Below are 8,299 nucleotides of genomic sequence, written 5' to 3'. Positions count from 1 at the left end.
GGGTTTACAGCTTCAATGCTGGATCAGGACATCCCAATGGTGTAGCCGCTATTAAGGGTTCGTTTTTTCAACGATTTAAGTCCCATGTGATCTCAGTTCAGATCAGAGTAATCCAGGTCGGTTTCTAACTATTTAACATTTCTCCTAGTACAAAAGGACAAGAGAAACAGGGCCCACTTCACAAAGCACCCTTGCCCCCATAAATGATGCTGTCTCAATCTAACAAATCATCACACACTCTACCATCTTAAACAGTGTTTAAGATGGCAGAGCCCGGCAATTACCTAAAACTTAAAACTTTAAAATCAGAGGTTCAACTCCTCTTCTTAACAATATGCCTATAATCAATCTTCTCCTACTTATTATTACCACTTTAATCGCTATAGTATTCCTTACACTCATTGAATGAAAACTCTTAGGCTACATACAATTACGCAAAGGATCTGACATTGTAGGTCCCTATGGACTGCTTCAACCATTCGCTGATGCAATAAAACTTTTTGTCAAAGAACCCTTACGTCCCTCAGCATCTACTATTACCCTGTATGCTACTGCTCCAACCCTAGCTATTTTGATCGCTCTCCTCTTGTGAACTCCCCTCCGCATACCAGATGCTCTAATTAATTTTAATATAGGCCTCCTATTTATACTCGCAACAGCAAGCCTAACCATCTACTCTATCCTATGATCAGGATGAGCATCTAATTCAAATTACGCACTAATCGGCACATTACAAGCTGTAGCCCAGACAATTTCATATGAAGTCACTCTAGCCATTATCCTTTTATCAGTTCTACTAATAAGTGGCTCATTTAACTTACATGCATTTATCACAACGCAAGAATTCCTCTGACTGCTTCTACCATCATAACCCCTAGCCATAATATGATTTATCTCCACACTAGCAGAAATGAACCGAGCCCCTTTTGAACTAACAGAAGGAGAATCAGAGTCAGTCTCAGGCTTTAACATCGAATATGCCACAGGTTCATTTGCCCTCTTCTTTATAGCAGAATATATGAATATTATCGTAATAAATGACTTAACTATTACCATTTTTCTAGGAGCACTACACACTATATATTCACCAGAACTCTATACCACAAATTTCATTACCAAGACCCTTCTTAAACCACCCTGTTTTTTTTTAAAATTTATTTATTTATTTATTTTTGAGACTGAGTGTCGCTTTGTCACCCAGGTTAGAGTGCAGTGGCATCATCCCAGGTTAGAGTGCACAGGCAACATCCACCTCCTGGTGTGTCCGGAATTGGTGGGTTCTTGGTCTCACTGACTTTAAGAATGAAGCTGCGGACCCTCACGGTGAGTGTTACAGCTCTTCAGGCTGCACGTCTGGAGTTTGTTCCTTCTGATGTTCGGATGTGTTCGGAGTTTCTTCCTTCTGGTGGGTTCGTGGTCTCACTGGCTCAGGAGTGAAGCTGCAGACCTTCGCGGTGAGTGTTACAGCTCATTTTTTTTTTTAATTGAGTATTTATTGATGATTCTTGGGTGTTTCTCGGAGAGGGGGATATGGGAGGGTCATAGGATAATAGTGGAGAGAAGGTCAGGAGTTAAACGCATGAACAAAGGTCTCTGGTTTTCCTAGGCAGAGGTCCCTGCGGCCTTCTGCAGTGTTTGTGTCCCTGGGTACTTGGGATTAGGGAGTGGTGACGGCTCTTAAAGAGCATGCTGCCTTCAAGCATCTGTTTAACAAAGCACATCTTGCGCCCCCTTAATCCATTTAACCCTGAGTTGACACAGCACATGTTTCAGAAAGCATGGGGCTGGGGGAAAGGCCATAGATCAACAGCATCCGAAGGCAGAAGAATTTCTCCGCCCAGACAGGGCGGCCGGGCAGAGGCGCTCCTCACATCCCAGACGGGGCGGCCGGGCAGAGGCACTCCTCACCTCCCAGACGGGGCGGCCGGGCAGAGGCGCTCCTCACCTCCCAGACCGGGCGGCCGGGCAGAGGCGCTCCTCACTTCCCAGACGATGGGCGGCCGGGCAGAGGCGCTCCTCACCTCCCAGACAGGGCGGCCGGGCAGAGGCGCTCCTCACTTTGCAGATGGGGCGGCCGGGCAGAGGTGCTCCTCACTTCCTCCCAGACAGGGTGGCGGCCAGGCAGAAGTGCTCCTCATCTCCCAGACGGGGCGGCCGGGCAGAGGTGCTCCTCACTTCCTCCCAGACGGAGTGGCGGCCGGGCAGAGGTGCTCCTCACCTACCAGATGGGGCGGCCGGGCAGAGGTGCTCCTCACTTCCTCCCAGACCGGGCGGCCGGGCAGAGGTGCTCCTCACCTCCCAGATGGGGCAGCCGGGCAGAGGTGCTCCTCACCTCCCAGACGGGGCGACCGGGCAGAGGTGCTCCTCACATCCCAGACGATGGGCGGCCAGGCAGAGACGCTCCTCACTTCCTATATGGGATGGCGGCCGGGCAGAGGTGCTCCTCACTTCCCAGATGGGGCGGCTGGGCAGAGGGGCTCCTCACATCCCAGAAGATGGGCGGCCAGGCAGAGACGCTCCTCACTTCCTAGACGGGGTGGCGGCGGGGCAGAGGCTGTAATCTTAGCACTTTAGAAGGCCAAGGCAGGCGGCTGGGCGGTGGAGGTTGTAGCGAGCCGAGATCATGCCACTGCACTCCAGCCTGAGCAACATTGAGCACTGAGTGAGCGAGACTCCGTCTGCAATCCCAGCACCTCGGGAGGCCGAGGCGGGCAGATCACTGGAGGCCAGGAGCTGGAGACCAGCCCGGTCAACACGGCGAAACCCCGTCTCCACCAAAAATACAAAAACCAGTCAGGCGTGGCGGCGCGCGCCTGCAATCCCAGGCACTTGGCAGGCCGAGGCAGGAGAATCACAGGAGCCCGAGGCAGGGAGGTTGCAGCGAGCCGAGATCACGGCAGTACAGTCCAGCTTTGGCAACAGAGGGAGACCGAAAAAAGGAGAGGGAGACCGAAAAAAGGAGAGGGAGACTGAAGAGGGGAGAGGGGGAGGGGGAGGGGGAGGGAGAGGGAGCAAACCATCCTGTTTTTATGAATTCGAACATCATATCTCCGATTCTGCTATGACCAATTTATATATCTTCTATGAAAAAAGTTCCTACCGCTTACACTAGCACTCTGCATATGATGTATCTCAATGCCTATTCTAATTTCCAGCATCCCACCCCAAACATAGGAAATATGTCTGACAAAAGAATTACTTTGATAGAGTAAACAATAAAGGTTTAAATCCTCTCATTTCTAGAACGAAAGGAATTGAACCTACCCCTGAGAATCCAAAATTCTCTGTGCTACCCATTACACCAAGTCCTAAAGTAAGGTTGGCTAAATAAGCTATCGGGCCCATACTCCAAAAATGTTAGTTATACCCTTACTGTACTAATTAACCCATTAGCTCAACTTATTATTTCCCTTACTATTTTCACAGGAACTCTTACCACAATGCTAGGCTCATATAGATTTCTCATCTGAACAGGCCTAGAAATGAACATACTAGCTCTTATCCCAATCTTAATTAAAAAGATAAATCCAGCCAGGCACAGTGGCTCATGCCTGTAATCCCAGCACTTTGGGAGGCCAAGGCGTGTGGATCACAAGGTCAAGAGATTGAGACCATCCTGGCCAACATGGTGAAACCCCGTCTCTACTAAAAATAAAAAAATTAGCTGGGCGTGGTGGCGCATGTCTGTAGTCCCAGCTACTCAGGAGGGTGAGGCAGGACAATCGCTTGAACACGGGAGGCGGAGGTTGCAGTGAGCTGAAATCGAGCCACTGCACTCCAACCTGAGGACAGAGCAAGACTCCGTCTCAAACAAACAAAAAAAGATTTACAGTCTAATGCTTACTCAGCCATTTTACCCTTTTCCCACTTATGTTCATTAATCATTGATTGTTTTCAACTAACCACAAAGACACCAGAATACTATATTTAGTATTCGGCGCATGAGCGGGAATAGTGGGCACCGCCTTAAGCCTTCTAATTCAAGCAGAATTAGGCCAACCAGGAACTCTGCTAGAAGATGATCAGATTTACGATGTTGCTGTTACCACCCATGCATTCGTCATAATTTTCTTTATGGTAATACCAATCATATTTGGGGGTGTTGGCAACTGGCTAGTTCCTCTGATGATTGGTGCACCTGATATGGCATTCCCCCAGATAAATAATATGAGCTTCTGACTTCTCCCCCCCATCTTTTCTACTCCTACTTGCATCTTCAGTAGTAGAAGTCAGCGCTGGAACCGGCTGGACAGTTTATCCCCCTTTAGCAGGAAACCTAGCAGGAGCCTCTGTGGATCTAACCATCTTCTCACTCCACTTGGCAGGTGTTTCTTCTATTTTAGCGGCCATTAACTTTATTACAGTTATTAACATAAAACCCCCAGCCTTATCCCAATATCAAACACCCCTTTTCATCTGATCAGTCCTCATTATGGCAGTACTTCTCCTTTCTCTCCCAGTCCTAGCCGCTGGCATTGCCATACTATTAACTGACCGTAACCTCAATACTACTTTTTTTGACCCTGCTGGCAGGGTTAACCCTATCTTGTATCAACATTTATTCTGATTCTTTGGTCATCCTGAAGTCTATAACCTAATCCTACCAGGCTTCATGATAATCTCCCATATCGTAACGTATTACTCTGGAAAAAAGGAACCATTTGAGTATATGGGCATAGTATGAGCCATAATATCAATTGGCTTCTTAGGATTTATCATATGGGCTCACCATATATTTACAGTAGGAATGGACGTAGACACACGAGCATACTTCACCTCCGCCACTATAATTATTGCTATCCCTACTGGAGTCAAGGTCTTTAGCTGATTAGCTACACTGCACGGCAGTAGTATCAAATGATCTCCCACAATATTCTGAGCCCCTAGGATTCATTTTCCTATTAATAGTAGGAGGTTTAACTGGCATTATACTAGCTAATTCATCATTAGACATTATTTTACAAGACATATATTATGGTGTAGCCCATTTCCACTATGTTCTATCAATAGGAGCGGTATTTGCCATAATAGGAGGCTTTGTCCACTGATTCCCCCTATTTTCAGGTTATTTATTTAATCAGACCTATGCTAAAATCCATTTCATCATTATATTTATAGGTGTTAATTTAACCTTTTCCCTACAGCACTTCCTCGGCCTGTCGGTGTGCCTCGACGTTACTCTGATTAACCTGCTGCATATACCACATGAAATGTTAGCTCATCAGTAGGCTCATTTATCTCATTAACAGCAGTCACACTAATAATTTTCATAATCTGAGAAGCCTTTGCTTCAAAACGAAAAGTTCTAACCATTGAACAAGCACCTACTAATTAAGAGTGACTTTACAGCTGTCCACCACCTTACCACACATTCGAAGAGCCAATCTACGTGAAAACCTAAACAAAAAAGGAATTGAACCTCCAGAAACTGATTTCAAGCCAGTCCCATAACCTGTATGGCTTTCTTGATATTAGTAAAATCATTACACAACTTTGTCAAAGTTAAGATATAGGATAAGCCCTGTATGTCTTAATGGCTCATCCAGTTCAGTTAGGCCTTCAAGACGCTACATCCCCTATTATAGAAGAACTACTCACTTTCCATGACCACACTCTTATAATTATTTTCCTAATTCAGTTGCTGCAACTCTGAAGAATCACCTCCTGCTAGGTCTGATAAAAACTCTACTCTGGAAACAGAAAGAGGTCAGTGTGAGTTCGTTTCTACTTCACTTTCTTAACCCTAGGAAAGAAGGTATAGATTTCTCATGCCATTCAATCCAGCTGCGTATATGGGACACAATGTTAACCAGTGGAAATAATACAGACTTTATCCTTCAGGTGAATCTGGTTTGAGTCCAAGCTCAACTCCATACTAAGTGATTTGGGACAAATTATTCAACTCCTGTGATCTGCTTTTTATCATCTGAGGATAATAACAGCCACCTTGCAGGGCTGGGCGCGGTGGCTCACACCTGTAATCCCAGCACTTTGGGAGGCCAAGGTGGCCGGATCACTTGAGGTCAGGAGTTCGAGACCAGCCTGGCCAACATGGTGAAACTCCCGTCTTTACTAAAAATACAAAAAAAAGATTACCAGGGCGTGGTGGTGGGTGCCTGTAATCACAGCTACTCGGGAGAATGAGGCTGGAGAATCGCTTGAACCCAGGAAGTCGAGGTTGCAGTGAGCCGAGATTGCACCACTGCAGTTCAGCCTGGGGGACAGAGCGAGACTCCCTCTCAAAAAAATAAATAATAAATAATACGCACCTTGCAGGATACAGGAAAAGAGGAGAAATATTAGTAAAGTATCTAGTCCAGTGCTTGGTACTCGGAAGTAAATAAATGATACGTGGTGGTAGTAAGAAAAACTCCATCCTGCAAGAACTTCATAGCATATATTACTACTTGACATGTAAGTTTAATGTCTGTCACCCCCCGCAAGAATGTAAGGTTTTTCAGCTCAAAGCTGAATCCTAGCATCTTGAATAGTGTTTAGTGCTAAACAGATATCTGGCAAATGAATGGGTGAAAAAATAAGAGGAAGACTGGGCTCATCAGACCTGATTAACCAACTGCGCATCAAATACTTAAGCATTATAAAGAATACAAAATGAGGCCGGGCGAGGTGGCCCACAACTGTAATCTCAGCACTTTGGGAGGCTGAGGCGGGCCAATCACGAGGTCAGGAGATCGAGACCATCCTGGCTAACACGGTGAAACCCTGTATCTACTAAAAATACAAAAACAAAAAATTAGCCGGGCATGAAGGCGGGCGCCTGTAGTAACAGCTACTCCAGAGGCTGAGGCGGGAGAATAACGGGAACCCGGGAGGCGGAGCTTGCAGTGAGCCGAGATTGCGCCACTGCACTCCAGCCTGGGCGACAGAGCCAGACACGGTCTCAAAAAAAAAAAAAAAGAAAAAAAGAGACAAAACTAGTCTTCAGCTGAGATGTCTCCAACATCTGCTGTCTCTCCATTTCCGCTGTCATTCTAGGGTAGGGTTTCAGAATCTCAGCACACTGACATTTTGAGCCAGATGGTTTTTTGAGTTCTTGGGTTCGGGGAGTGGGTGGGAACCCTGTGGACCTTGCAGAATGTTTAGCTGCATCCTTGCAGAATGTTTAGCTGCATCCCTGGCCTCCACACACTAGATGTCAGTAGCACCCCTCGGTAGTGACAACAAAATTGTCTCCAGACAGTGTCAATTGTGCTCTGGGAGGGGGGCGCTGGTTGAGAACCCCTGGTCTAGGGACATATTAGTGCCTTTGCTCACCAAAGTTTTCCCTCCTGAAGTCCCCAAGACCTAATTCATCCTTTCCATAGATAATAAACACAAGAGACAGCTGGTTTCTATCCCTCCCAACCAGGGAAGGGCACCTGAGCCTAGGTATCAGAAATGTCGAAGAAAAATTTCATGTCCTCAAGGAGTGCACCATCAAAAACAAAAACCCCAGGATGAGGATTGATGACGCCACTACCCCCATCTTCTTGAAGCAACCTGATCCTCTAAACTCTCCGGTTCTGTCTGTAACATCTCTCAGGGTGCTCCATCTTAACCCGCCTAACGCTGTAATTTGTTTCTGGTGGGTTTATCCACTCCAACAGTGTGGGGGCTTGCTGAGAGTAAACAGCGTTTCTGTGCTGTCTTCGTGTCCCCACCGCTCAGCACAAGGGCGCAATCGAGCTTTAGGAAACGAGTGTTTTCTTAGCGTGAAGGGCAAGAGGCACCCAGCCCTTCAAAGGAGGCCTCACTGGGGAACCTGAACGGACTAGAGCTCCGAAGGGCAACAAAGCCGGCACTCCTGACTGCCACGTTCCCCACGCGTCCCCAGAGGACCCAGTTCACTCTGCATCACGCAGCCAATCCGAGTTTTTGCGTCCAGGAACCCAGAATGCAACCTGAAAGCCTCAGGACAGAGAGCAGAGCCACAACCCTTAAGCACCGCCTCACCAGAAAAAGCCCTCACGAGCACGAATCGCCAGCCACGCCACCTTTTCTACTGCGTCACGCCGGAAGCTGTTGCGGAGCACGCCGGAAGCTGTTGCGGGGCACGCCGGGACCGCAAGAGGGCCAGACGCATGCGCAGTAGCTAAGCCGGAAAAGAGGAGCGAGTCGCGCAAGTGTGCTACTAAAGGACCGCCCTCTTCGCCTGGTTTCCGCCCTTCGCTAATTGACAGCAATTTCATCAATGAAACCCGCCTTGCGTCATATGCTGAGACCAATCACAATGCCTGAGAACCCAGGGCCCGGATCCAGCTGGGCATGCCATCCTGTTTTACGCGTTAGGTGAGAATAG

General features: G+C 47.5%; 1 long non-coding RNA gene across 1 annotated transcript; it reads right to left on the bottom strand.

Annotated features, from left to right (window-relative positions):
* Window positions 1–1,140: 1,140 nt before the first annotated feature.
* LOC134738591 (uncharacterized) lies at window positions 1,141–8,023 on the bottom strand. The gene is made up of 2 exons (XR_010124450.1): window positions 7,954–8,023; window positions 1,141–2,969 (listed from the first exon to the last, which is right to left on the bottom strand). It is a non-coding gene; the product is annotated as an uncharacterized LOC134738591 (long non-coding RNA).
* Between the last annotated feature and the right edge of the window lie 276 nt (window positions 8,024–8,299).

Source organism: Pongo pygmaeus, chromosome 18 (genome assembly GCF_028885625.2).
Source record: "Pongo pygmaeus isolate AG05252 chromosome 18, NHGRI_mPonPyg2-v2.0_pri, whole genome shotgun sequence".
Lineage (NCBI taxonomy): Eukaryota > Metazoa > Chordata > Mammalia > Primates > Hominidae > Pongo > Pongo pygmaeus.
This window is presented reverse-complemented; position numbering and strand designations above follow the sequence as displayed.